Genomic DNA, 14,996 nt, shown 5'->3' with positions numbered 1-14,996 from the left:
TGGCTCCCCACAAAATAAAGATTTTCTAATAAATGGTTAAGTCTTTGGGAAAGTCAAGACAACCAGCTCCATTTATTTCACAGTAGGTTCTTGCAAGGTCAGTGTAGGACAGAAGAATATTGGGGCCAGGAGATACCTATTGAAGTGATATATTTTTCTGATAGATTATGGAGGAGTAGAGTAACTCCTGGCCCAAAAGTATGGTGTGGCCCCGGTTTTAAGTTTGCAAAGTATTAGCAACAGGGGCACAAAAAACCTGGACACCAGTCCAGCACATTTGTCAGTCAGCCCATTATCATTTGACTCTGAATGTTCCAATACAATCAGCGGCAGTGGTTGTGATGTGGGCTCAAATTACGCAATTTCAACTCCAATATTAAAAGGGACAAGATTCAAGTTGGCGTAGTAGGAGTTGACTGTTGGAGTACTGGAAGTATCAGAATCAGAGTGCAGCTGGCAACAGGCTAGGTACTGTTTCACCGACACCTCCATGAATGTGCTGACAGAGGTTGCGAGGAAAGATATTCTTCCACTTGGTTAAGAGCTTTTACAATTGAAACTTTCTTCAGTTCTGATGAAAAGACATTAACCTGAAATGTTAACTCTGTTTCTCTCCACAGATGCTGCCTGACCTGCTGTGTTTTCCAGCTTTTTTTAAATTTCTATTTAAGTCTGTTGCTCGACTGAGTCTTTTTGAGGGTACACCGTCACTGTATCCATTTACACCATTGCTATGCATGCAAGGCTTTACAACATGGTTATGTTTTACATTAAGGTGAAAATGAAATAGTCCCAAACCCAGGCCCATGTTATCTGTAACCAAAACCTATTGAAACTCGAGTGACGGGTTTCACACCTTGGCACAAAAGAGGGGCAGCTGTTTTTGTAAAGATACAGTCACACAGTCACATAGAGGGAAAAGGATTTATCACTCTCTGGAGAAGCAGCTTCCATTGCTGTGAAGAGCGAAGTGAACCATCTTTGTGCTAATAGCCAAGCAAAACACTTGTACAACTGGTTTGCTGTTTAAAAAGAAGAAAACAGGACTGCTGGGATGTTTTGAGATTTAAGAACAGTGAGTCATTGAAGTGAGCCTTGCGAGTAGAAGTCTGATCTGGATTACTCTGGAACAATTTCTGGAGAACACCGGAATATTGGACCCGGTGTGGAAGGGAGAAGTGAGCCTTCTGGAAGCTACGAGTGCCTTGAGACGTGGGGTGTAATTCTCCTGCCCTTCCTGCTGGCAAGCCCCGGTGAGGTGCAGGAGGGAATGGCGGTACTATGTTAAAGTTGGCACATGACCTTGTGGAGGGTGCCTCCAATGGGCACAGCAAACCCCCAAAGGAAGTTCCTTGCCCTTTTCCCAACACTAGCCCACAAAGTAAATGCTGTTGGTGTACCCACCTGACATGGGCCTTCCCCTGCCACAGGTAATGTGGAGGTGTGTGGACAAGGTGAGGTATTTAAGTGGCCATTAATTAGCAACTTAAGTACCTGAATAGGCCCAAGAATGGGCAAGCCAAAGTCTCCACACTCCCTGTCCCTATAAAATGGAAGACAGGTCAGAGCAGCCAGGTAAGCAATATACTGGCCCTGCAGTGCATTTTACAGGCCCCCTCCCCACCTTCAAACTGCCAGGTGGGGGACGGTAAGATTTCACACTGGGTATGGGCTTACCAAGGCCATGAATATTTGTATTAACACTTCTTCACTTTCATACTCCAAGTATAAAGATTAACATAATATTTGCTTTCCTGTTTGTTATGTTTGCTGTAACTTTCTGTGTTGTGTGTGCAAGAATGTGCAAATTCCTCTGAATACCAACATTTACGAGTCTCTCACCAGTTAAATATTTTCTGCCTTTCTCTGTGTGATAAGCCTACGAGGTCTTTGGGGAATCACTGATTGAAATGATAGTGCTTCCATGATGGTGTTAAGTGGTGAATTACAGGATTTTGTTCCAGTAATAATCATAAAACATTAGTATACGTCAAGGCAGGGCACTGTATGATTTGGAGGGAACATTGTAGCTGATGTTCCCACAGTATTGCTGCCCTTGTCCTTAGTGACAGAGGTAATGGAGTCAGGTTGCACTGTGTGTTGATGCACTTTATCCTGTTGGCAGTTCATACTGCAGCCACATTGTAGTGGTGGTTCAGGGGGTACGTACTGAGTCCAGTAAAGATTCCAGTGACAATATCAATGATCAGGAGAACTGCCTTGTCTTCGATGTTGTCAAGTGCTTAATATTTCATAACAATCCAAAGTTAAACTCATTAGATGGTGGAGCAGCTTTGATGGGGGGCACGAGATGAATCATTTGTCAGAGTCTCCAGCCTCTGCTCTTCACTTGCATCCATGTTGTTGATGTGCCCAGTCCAGTTAAGTGTCTGGTCAATGCCCCACCCCCACCCTTAGAAATCACTGATCATAGCTAGTATCACTGAAAGATAGAAGGAGCTACCGGGACATTTTCTTACTGCAGATGGTCATTCTCTGGTGCTTGCAATGTATGAATGTTCCTTGTTAATGCCCTGGATGTTGTGTAGGTTCTGTTGTAGCATGGCACTGGCTGTTTCATTCTTGTAACTAAACATTATGGCAGCATCGGCAAACACCCTCACCTTGACTTTGAGTTATTGATGAAACAACTGCAGATAGCTGGGGTCGCGAACACCCACCTGAAGTGTTCCTGCAGCGATAACCTGGACTGCAATGATTAGATTCTGACTGTTACAGCATCTTTCTTTGCTAATGGATTATCCAGCCACTGAACAGTTCTCCCCTTAATTCCCATTGGCTACAGTTTCGCTGGTGCAATTTGGTGCTATTCTTTGTGTGAAATGTTGTCTTGATGTCAAGAGTGGCTATTCTCACCTCTCCTCTGGCATTCATCTGTTATGTCCATGTCAAGGCTATGATAAAATCTGCATATCTCAGAGATGGGAAGGTGGGTGGGGGAGGGGCAGCTGATTTTTTTCTTGAAGATATAAGACTAGAAGAACTGCTTCAGAATGTCCAGGCTTATAATATACCCTTATTACAATTGTAATATAGCCAATTGACTGAAGCAAGAATCCTGCAATTTTATTGTAGTACAACTGGAGGAATATGCGTATAGCACAGTGCACGCAGGTAAGATTTTTTCTCCATAATGACAATTTATTTAGATTTTTATTTTGTTTTCGCCCCCATGGTTTGTTGTTTTGTCCTGCAAGTGCTGAGTGATCTCCACTAATCTCCCACCATTGTTACAGCCAGGAATGGTAGAGCCAGGAATGGTAGAACCCATATGGAATTTTCAAATCCATCGAAATTTATTGACCTTTCTGTAATATTTACTTTCTATTGTTATAATGATACACTGGCAAAATGATTTAATTACTCCAGAGCATCAGTAATTTAATTGTGAGAAGGGGACTCATGTAGTCATTAGTTTTGTAGTCTGTAAAGACAAATATTGCATAATTTGTAATTAAAGCATTTTCTTTCCACATTTACAGCAATTATTGCAGTATCATTGAAATTTCAGATCAAAGGATGGCAATTTGGTGCATCATTCCTGTATCTGCTTGGAACAATCAAGCTTGATCTCAATTATAGAATACCTACAGTGCAGAAGGAGGCCCATCGAGTCTGCACTGACCACAATCCCACCCAGGTCCCATCCTGTAACCCCACGTAATTACCCTGCTAGTCCTCCTGGCACTAAGGGGCAACTTTACCATGGCCAATCCATCTAACCCACGCATCTTTGGAGTGTGGAGGAAACCGGAGCACCCGGAGGGAACCCACGCAGACATGAGGAGAACGTGCAAACTCCACACAGACTGTGACCCGAGACTGGAATTGAACCCGGGTCCCTAGCGCTGTTAGGCTGCAGTGCTAAACACTGGGCCACTGTGGTCCATTCCTTGGTCATTACCCATACCTTTTAATTTGGTTCTTCTTCAAGTATTTGCCATTTATATCAGCTAGCTCTCTCTTTCTTTTATGCAATGTATTTCTGTTCAGACTCGAACTTCAGTTAAAGCGAATAGAATCAGGCACTATTAACTATAAGGTTAGATAGTTATAGTTTGAGTCACATGTTGGCAGATTATTTCCCACTCCAATGCGTTGACATAGTCACATTTATCATTCCTGGATGGTATTCATCTTTGAAGAATGAGCATGTGATCATAGATAGGAGAAGGAAACATCAGTTAGCCTCAATATTTGAGTGCACTAGCTCTTATGCAATTGTGTAACATAATTGATGTTTATTTCATCTTAAATAAACATTAAAATGTAAAAACTTATTATCCCGGAGGAAAATTGGAAACCATAAACCATGGTTTATTCTGGGGTATTCTCGTCAAAATCTTACTAAACTCTAAATGCGCACTAATCATTTATGAGACATGCTCCCATGAGAATGAAAAATAATCTTTCTGAGATTTTGTAATATTTTAATTGGATTTTATACTATTTTTAGTATGCTTCGGTATATATATGTAATTATCTTATTTCTTTCTGATCGTGAAGGACTGCCAACCTATAGCATGCAGCATTCAATCACCTATTTATTATCCAAAATGGATTTGACAGTTGCACTACAATATTCGAATGGTATATATGACACAAAGGATATTTTTAGGTGGATTAGACGTCCGTTGCCTCCTGTTCATCATATTTCCTTCTGTTTGGAAAATAACTTTGAGAAGACAAAAGTTGTTACTTTCAATGGTGTGGCTTGGAACTGAAAAAAACTGTTCTTCTGCGGCTTTGAATGCCGACCATCTGTGCCCCCAGCTGGAGTGCCAGCAATGGTCTGGCACTTGAACCAGACCATATTTACAGATCTAAACACAAATGGCTATTGCCTGATTATTTCACGATTCATTAGTCAGACAAGCTCTCCTATCCCACCAGCACAGCTGTTACAGAATAAACCTTTGTCACTTAATAGGTCTGATTATTACTTCCCATGAAATGTATTGATCTGTGTCAGGTTTCTTTAAGAGGAAATGACAGCAATACACCACGCAAAACAAAGGTGAAATATCTGTTTAGACTTGTAACATTTGTCTGCAATTTAAGTGTGGGTCTACTGTCCGCATTTAAGTGATAGGATAAAAGCAGAAGGAACCAATATCAAATTCAGTGGGTCCAGAAGTACAAATTATTTCTAAATATACTCAAACTCCAAGTCCCTCTTCACTGAAATTCAGTTACCAAAATTAAAATGTGAATAACAAAAAAATGTTATTTTGCAGAATTCCCGACTGATGGACTGTCTAGTTCATTGCAACCATACTTGCCAAGGCAATCTAGTGACCTGGCATCCCTGAGAGATCTGAATATATGATGTAGCCACCCACAGTTTTTGGGCCCCACAAACTCACGGTAATGATTATAGAATTTTCTTAACAATTAGAATAGTATTTCACAAAATAATGCAATCCAACAGAGCTCTTAATTGAGAGAAGAGAAATCAAAGATGTAAGAGGGGAGTGTTTTTTGTGAATGAAGTGGACTCTGGTTAGCTGTTATCTGTAGATAAGGTATGCCAACTATCATTATCAATAGCCAGCTGAGAAATCAAACTATATGGAAAGCATTTTGAGAATTTATTGTGACTTGAATTGTGGGTTCGAGCTGGAAAACTCAACCGTCTGCTGTGTCACTGGCAGTTCCCTCTGGAAAATACAGTATCTGGACCATTTTGATCTGTACTAAAGAGTCCTAATGATGAGAAAATGGTTTGAGCAGGGGATATAGAGCAATTTTACACATTGGTTTAATTCATATTGTTTTGTAATTACAAATCCACCAACAGCTTTTTTGTTAATTTCGTGCAATCTGTTATTATTCATTAATTTTAAGAAAATCTGTTTTGAGGCAGCTTGAGGTGATTCAAAAATATGATCAGTGTTTGAAAGTTCAAGGTTAATTTGGTGCTCAGGAAGAGAGGCTCTGTGGGCATATTTAAATCCTCAATCTTTTGATGAGAAATATTCATAATGCTTCAAATAACGTTTCAACTGCTACATATTCCTTTGTGGTTTTGCAAGGTGTTTTGGCTTTGCTTTCGATTTCCATTTCATTTATTATGTCCTTGTCGGCATAGTTAGAATTAGGTAAACCTTTAGTTCATCCAAGTAGATAAATCCTTCTCTATCCGCCTGATTATTTTTTTAAACCTTTTTATTAAAGTTTTTCTTCAGATTGCTTAATCATGTATTATACTTCAAAATAAAAAGAATCCCAAGTTTTAGCTTAAACATATTTAATTTCCTTTTGCATTGCATTAATCTGTGATGTTTGTCCTAATATTATGTATGTCTACATTTAAGCTAGATTTCTCTGTAGCTTCAGAATGCCCACATGCTCTATTATACGCCATCTGTAAAATGATTTTCTTTGAAACTGCTAAAGCCAAATATACATGTAACAACATAATGTTTCTTCATACACAATATTTAAATAGCAAAGCAAAACAAATGCCACAGAAACCCTGAAGGAGATATTATTTCCCTATACTTCCTGTTTTTCTATTCATATATTCCTTCATCCTTACTTTGATTTTACAATTATATTGCAAAAGTATTGTTATTTAACATATTCTACTTCTCCATTTTTCTAGAACATTCATTCTTATTGCAGTTTGATTTGTTAAATTTTTTATGGTTTGTTTTACAGGAATGGTACAGTTCATTTTCTCACCAATACATTTTGCCAGTTTGCCTCAGTATATCTTCAATACCTATCACCAAATGTTTATTAATGCCAAAGACAATTTTCACACTTTTACTGACAACGAAACGCTCCATGGGCTCAAATGCAAGTTCCATAAGATTGCTGTTGACAATGAAAGCTCAGAAATACCAGTACCTTTGGGTATTTAAGGTTTCAGCATTGGATCTTAGCCAATGCTACAAAAACATATTTAAAACCAATGTCATCCAATGTTATATGATGTTTAGGCAGGATTACTGGGCAATGTCATACAGTAAGTAGGTCGCAAGCCAAAGCTGGCCCATGTTAGGAAGAAAACAATAGCTTTTCTCCAACTGTTACCCCAGAAAGAACAAATTTGAGGTAAAGAGAGATACTTAGGTTTAGAAAGTATCAGGAACAGAGAGAAGATTGAAGGAAAAATAGACAGGTACCGTATGTAATCATGTAAAAGTCAAATGTTTTAGACCAAGTTTTTCGGCAAAAATAGGGGTTGAACTGATACAAGAGTGATATTTTCAAAGGAATGAAATCCATTCTCTCTCATGGTCTCACTACCTGTTTATGGAAATACATCAGTTGGCCACAGAGTTGCCAAGTGTGAGACTATTCCCTCATCCTCAAAGCTCACCAAAAAGTAGCCAAATAGCAACATTTTTTTTCTCCTTTCTAGAGGCTGATATGTTAAATTGTAAATCATGGTAGAAGAGGATGATGTGATAAAAATATTTTCATTATTGAATTTTTATTTATAATATAATTACTTTCATGGAGACAGACCTTAATTTGCGTACACGAAATTAATTGAAACAAAAGCCATATATGCAAACTTCTTCAATTTTATTCCAATAGTCGTTTGGTAGTACAGAACCTGAGTATTGCTGATATAGAGATATTTTTGTTGAAATGTTTCATCTTGCAGTCAACTGGACAGTCACAAGAAAATACCAGTGTCTGGGGAAACAATGAGCGAGATTCTCCAGCCTCCCAGGCGTGTGTTTATTGGTGGCAGAAGATGTTGCATTGTTTGCTCGTGGTAAGATTCTCTGGTCCAACCGCTGTCAATGGGATTTCCCACTGATGTCATCTCACGCCGCCGTGAAACCCGCGGGCACAGGTGCGCTGCTGGTGGGGCCGGAAAATCCCGCTGATGTGAAGGGCAGGAGAATACCACCCAATATATCTGTATTGTATGAGAAGAGAATGCTGATTGGTTGGCAAGTTGTCTCTGATTGGTAGAGGTGGTGCCATAGAGGATGTACGAGTTGATGGTGATTGATAGTTAACTGCTAATGCATTGTTTGAAATTTAAACCAGCTAGCTTGACTTTGATTGGTCAAGACATTGTCCCAGGGAATGAACTAGTGAATGGCTGTTACCTATTCTTGGCTGATTTTGTTTTGATTTGATTTGATTTACTTTGTCGCATATATTAACATACAGTGAAAAGTATTGTTTCTTGCACGCTATACAGACAAAGCATAGAGAGGGAAATAAGAGAGTGCAGAATGTAGTGTTACAGTCATAGCTAGGGTGTAGAGAAAGATCAATTTAATGCAAGGTAAGTCCATTCAAAAGTCTGACAGCAGCAGGGAAGAAGCTGTTCTTGAGTCGGTTGGTATGTGACCTCAGACTTTTGTCCGGAAGAAGGTGGAAGAGAGAATGTCCGGGGTGTGTGGGGTCCTTAATTATGCTGGCTGCTTTGCCAAAGCAGTGAGAAGTGTAGACAGAATCAATGGATGGGAGGCTGGTTTGCGTGATGGATTAGGCTACATTCATGACTTTTTGTAGTTCCTTGCGGTCTTGGGCAGAGCAGGAGCCATACCAAGTTGTGATACAACCAGAAAGAATGCTTTCTATATTGTATCTGTAAAAGTTGATGGGAGTCGTAGCTGACATGCCAAATTTCCTTAGTCTTCTGAGAAAGTAGAGGCATTGCTGGGCTTTCTTATCTATAGTGTCAGCATGGAGGGATCTGGACACCTAAAAACTTGAAGCTCTCGACACTTTCTACTTCATCCCCATTGATGTAGACAGGGGCATGTTCTCCTTTATGCTTCCTGAAGTTGATGACAATCTCCTTCGTTTTGTTGCCATTGATGGAGAGATTACTGATGCTGCACCAGTTCACCAGATTCTCGATCTCATTCCTGTACTCTGTCTCGTCATTGTTTGAGATCCGACCCACTACAATGTGTTGTCAGCAAACTTGAAAATCAAATTGGAGGGTAATTTGGTTACACAGTCATAGGTGTATAAGGAGTATAGTAGGAGGCTGAGAACGCAGTCTTGTGGGGCACGGGTGTTGAGGATGATCGTGGAGGAGGTGTTATTGCCTGTTCTTACTGATTGTGGTCTGTGAGTTAGGAAGTTCAGGATTCAGTCACAGAGGGAGTTGCCGAGGCCCAGGCCACGGAGTTTGGAGATGAGTTTGTGGGAATAATGGTGTTGAGGCTGAGCTGTAGTCAATAAATAGGAGTCTGACATAGATGTCCTTGTTATCTAGGTGTTCCAGGGATTTCGGTAATATATGTATATGTTCTTTCTGTCTGCAAAGAACATGGCCCCCCTGTGTATTAATAGATGTAGCTTCTAGTACACGCAAATGCACTACACCATACATCCAAATGACAATCTTAAATTAGATGTCAATGTATTTCTTAGCACACTGAAGATTATTTAGCAAATCTTGGCCATGGAAACACATCCAGTGTTGGACACTGTGTTTTGAGTTTTCAGATATGGGCTGGTTGGGCACGTTCTCTACTTGCCTGTTGCAAACAGCGGAAGGGACATGCTGTTCAATATGATCCGCCAGTCTCTGGGACATATGGCGGACATTTCTACCATCACACTGGCACTGAAATTTATATACCACTTCACTCTTTTGTGTGATAGACAGAACATCTTTTTGGCTTGACGATAGCATCCAATTATTGGTGAAAACCACTCATGTTGTTACTGCAGAACTCAAATTTTAGATACCTTGCCCTTCCAGGGTAATCTGAGACAGACTGGGCACTTTTCTGAGCCAAATGTGACAGCCCATTCATGGATTTGCACAATCTACAGCGCAAAATGATCTGATCAGGGTAACCATTATCCTGCAGGATGTCTTTGATGCACCCTATTTCAGCATCAAGCTGATGTGCAAATGGCCCGGGCCCTTTAAAGAATCTCAACACATGTATTGACCAATGAAGGTAGACTTGCAGTAGCCCATGGTAGAGGGCACCCTACCAGATCTCTCAACTCGTGCGTCAAGGGAAGGGAGTTAATCCCTCAACTGTGAGCAGCAAATGCAGTATACTGAATTGAAGGAGGTGTAAGTGAAATGCTGCTTCACCCAAAAGGATTGTTTGGGACCTTGTACAGCGACGATGGAGGTGATAAAGAGGCAGGTGTTACATGTTTTACAATTGCATGGGAAGGTGCCATGAGAGTCATAGAATAGAATCATAGAATCCCTACAGTGCAGAAGGAGGCCATTCAGCCCATCGAGCCTGCACTGACAACAATCCCCATCCAGGCCTCAACTCCATAACCCCATGTATATACCCTGCTAATCCCCTTAACACTAAGCGTCAATTTAGTATGGTCAATCCAGCTAACCTGCATATCTTTGGAGTGTGGGAGGAAACCGGAGCACCTGGAGGAAATCCACACAGACACAGGGAGAATGTGCAAATTCCACACAGACAGTCACCCAGGGCCAGAATTGAACACGGGTCCCTGGCACTGTGAGGCAGCAGTGCAAACCACTGTGCCACCGTGCCATCGAGGGGGGGGGTATGGTGATAGAAGACAGGACCAGGGTGTCACAGCAGGAATGGTCCCTATGGAACGCTGACAGGGAAGGTGAGGGGAAGATGTGTCTATTGGTGGCATCATGCTGGAATTGGCAGAAATGGCGGAGAATGATCCCTTGAATGTGGAAGCTGGTGGGGTGAAAAGTGAGAACAAAGGGAACCCATGGGGACACATCTTCGAGCAAAAGATAAGTATTCACCAAAAGGATGAAATTTTACACAAAAAAAATACATTTTATCATCCCTCTAAAACTAGAGTCAAATTATACATGTGATATATGGAAAATTAGGGGCAGATTTTGGGACAAAATCCTGTGGCGGGGGCAGGAATAGAACATAGAACATAGAAAGCCACAGCACAAACAGGCCCTTCGGCCCACAAGTTGCGCCGATCACATCCCCACCTCTAGGCCTATCTATAGCCCTCAATCCCATTAAATCCCATGTACTCATCCAGAAGTCTCTTAAAAGACCCCAACGAGTTTGCCTCCACCACCACCGACGTCAGCCGATTCCACTCACCCACCACCCTCTGAGTGAAAAACTTACCCCTGACATCCCCCCTGTACCTACCCCCCAGCACCTTAAACCTGTGTCCTCTCGTAGCAACCATTTCAGCCCTTGGAAATAGCCTCTGAGAGTCCACCCTATCCAGACCCCTCAACATCTTGTAAACCTCTATCAGGTCACCTCTCATCCTTCGTCTCTCCAGGGAGAAGAGACCAAGCTCCCTCAACCTATCCTCATAAGGCATGCCCCCCAATCCAGGCAACATCCTTGTAAATCTCCTCTGCACCCTTTCAATGGCTTCAACATCTTTCCTGTAATGAGGTGACCAGAACTGCGCGCAGTACTCCAAGTGGGGTCTAACCAGGGTCCTATAAAGCTGCAGCATTATCTCCCGACTCCTAAACTCAATCCCTCGATTAATGAAGGCTAGTACGCCATACGCCTTCTTGACCGCATCCTCCACCTGCGAGGCCGATTTAAGAGTTCTATGGACCCGGACCCCAAGGTCCTTCTGATCCTCTACACTGCTAAGAATGGTACCCTTCATTTTATACTGCTGCTCCATCCCATTGGATCTGCCAAAATGGATCACTACACACTTATCCGGGTTGAAGTCCATCTGCCACTTCTCCGCATGTCCCACTGTGGAGGCTGGTCGGAGTCTATTCCATATCCTGCAACACTGACCAAACTAATTATGCAGTCAGGGGTTTAATACTTAAGTGATGGGGCGAGCTGAATGGCTCACACCCCGCCATCATATCTGGGTGCCATAGTTAAATGGTAGACAACAACTGATCCAACTTTGAAGGTAGAAGATCCATCCTCTGGAAAATTCTGAAGATAGGATGGTTGGCACCTTGGAAGATTCTGAAGATTAAATCTCCTGGAAGCTGCTGCAGCTCGAAGATCCATGTTGCCCCCCGCAGCCCCTCACTGCTGCATGTGGTGTTCCAAGGTTTGGTTGCCGGTGGACTTCTTTTTCCCTTCCAATCTCCATGAGTTGCCCCAGGCCGCATTAAGGTAAGTCCGGCATTTGCATGCTATAATGGTCCAGACATGTTGTGCACCAGTGTGAAAGTCAAATTGGTGGATGAACGGACAGGGTGAATGATTCTGGTTGGACCTTCATCTGCATTCCATTAATGGGATGCAAAACGGTTTTACACCAGCCTCTGATAGGAATGGCAATCCCATCATTATTTTATGCCAGCACCCGCACCCCCCCCCCACCCCCCACATTAAACCCACCATGTGGCATTGGAAACTTCTATCCTAAGGACTTTTTGGCCAAAGGTCAGGGGTCAACTTAGACACAAGATCGACTATTACTCGATTATATACTATGGGTATAAAAGACACTGGGTGCATAGAGGGGAAATCTAGAAGCAGAAAGAGTAAAGTTTCAGAGAACAGAAAAAGATGAATCAACAATTATAAATATATGCTGGAAACTGAGAGTCTGTCTGAAGTGGCATGTTTTTGATTATGAACAATTTCTTTGAACAATCACATATCTGGAATAAAATTGTCATTTTGTAATGGAATTTTAGCTTATTGATGTTGACCTATGAACTGGAAGTAAAGAATGACATAAGGGAATCTGCAATGATTTATTGCACAACAATGCTTTTATAAATAGTTTCTCATGCGGAAGAATATTACATCGCACATTATAAGAGAGAAATTAAAATAATTAACTTGAAATGGGAAAAGTTGGAGAATAGGGAACAGACAACTGACTAGGTAGGTTTTAAGAAGCTAAGGGAGAACAAAATAGCAAGGTGAGAATTCCAAAGTGCAGGAAGGAATACCAGGGTGATTTGCTGGCACCAAAACTAAAATGTTCCACTTGCATCATGGCACCAACTGAATGTGAACTCTGGAACACCTACCTGGCAAAGACCAATAGAAACAGTTCCCATAGCCTTTGGGTTAACATGGATGCAGCTGCTGAGCTATACCATCTGTCATAAGCACTCCTACTACCAACTTCCATCACAGGCTGGCAGTGCCAATGGCTGTCATGGTCACCTCCTTCCTCAACAGTTATACCTCCCCTTCTTTTCAAGATAGCATCGGGATCATCTGTAGTATCAGTCAATATGTCACTAACAGATGTATCAAATAACTGACAGAAGCATGTCTAATACAGGCAGCACTTACATCTCGTCTTTCAGTGAATGGCAGCATCATGACACAACTGCCTGCTTTACTGTTGCAGGCAAGGGTGGTGGCAGTGAATGGGAGTGGTGCAATGTGGGGCTTATCAGTTGCATCCATGTGATCAGCTTGTAACCATAATGCTTCCCAATAAGTGAACAGTTAGGTTTAGCAGCATTTGTATTGTGAAGCATGATTAAGATTATGGGAGGAATTTTCCCATCCCGCCTGCCACGGGAATCGTAGCGGGTTGGGGGTGTAAGTGGCGGTAGACCATGCAACGGTCCATTGACCTCGGATCGGGTTTTCTGGTTTGAGGGCAAGTGCGGCTGGAAAATCCCGCCCTATATTCTGACAACACATCCAAATGTAAATTGCATCCAGCATGTTTATTACTGTGTGTGTTTGGCATTCAGTGCATTGTAAGTTGGATGACCACTTTGTAGAGCAATGCAAGAGTGACAGAGTTTGAGGACACACCTTGTTTTATCCATTCTTGAAGCAGATAATTGCTATCAAAATCTGGAGTCGAATAGTATCTTGGTATCTTCCATCAGAACAACAATCTGTTTTTATATTGTCATCAGATTCTCTGAATGTTACCTAGAGCAAGCAATGTTCTGGCAGGTATTTTGGATGTTTCTTTCCAAGAGGAAGACTTTGCGTGCCAACCAAAGTGTACTTTCCCCTGCATCCTCCTTCAATCATAGGAAGTTCACATACAGGTACATCAAATTGTTGGGAAGGCAAATTACATGTTAGTCTTTATTGCAGGAATATTGGAGTAAAAGCCTAAGGAAGTCCTGCTATAAATATATTGGGTTTTGGTGAGACTGTGTCTGGTCTCCTTATCGAAGGAAGCATAAATTTGCCTTAGAGGTGGTGGATTGATTGCTGAAATGAGAGAGCTGTTTGATGAGGAGAGGTTGAGTAGAATGGATCTATATCCTTTGGAATTTAGAAGGAGAAGTGATCTCATTCAAATGTATAATATTCTCTAAGGGTTTTGCAGGGTAGAGGCTGAGAGGCTTCTCCAGCTGGAGGATCTAGAATCAGGGATAATAGTCTCAAGATAAGGAATCGACCGTTTAGAACTGAAATGCAAAGAAATTTCTTCATGGACAGTTGTGAATTCCAATTCTCTATTCCAGAGGGCTGTGGATATTTGTTTGTTAAATATATTCAAGACTTTTGGGGTACTAAGGGAATCAAGGAATGTGGAGATAGAGTGGGAAAATAGAGTTGATGTCAAAGATTAGTCATGATCTTATTGTTTTGCCTACTCCTGATGTTCTTATATTTCACTGCATGCATCAGCATCATCTCCAAATATAATTATGCATGTTCAGGAACAGCATAAATCTTTTGCCTCAGTCTCATATGAAATAGGAAATTAATTCTGATCTCCTAAACATTTCTTTAATTCCTTCAGTCAAAGTATTGCATTTGTAGGACATGAAGATAACCTTCAATGAGATGTTCCTCCAGCCTTGCTGCATTTATAACCTACCGATGTTGCTTTGTCAGGGAAACACATTATCCTCCAAATTCCAGCTTTCACCAAACTTAGTTTTCCAATTCAAAATATGAACAAATAAACTAATTAAAAGGTGCCAAATGCTCAGCCAAATATAACAACATCCCAAGCTCACTCACTGAGCTTGCAACCTTATGATCCCACTCTTTAATGTGGATAAAACCATGCTAATGACATGCAGCTATACAAATTTAAATTATTAGCTCAATCTAAATGAAATAACTGAGGATCTGGATAGACCTGGAGATAGAGGCACA

The sequence above is a fragment of the Mustelus asterias genome, chromosome 1 (assembly GCF_964213995.1).
Source record: "Mustelus asterias chromosome 1, sMusAst1.hap1.1, whole genome shotgun sequence".
Taxonomy (NCBI): Eukaryota; Metazoa; Chordata; class Chondrichthyes; order Carcharhiniformes; family Triakidae; genus Mustelus; species Mustelus asterias.
This window is presented reverse-complemented; position numbering follows the sequence as displayed.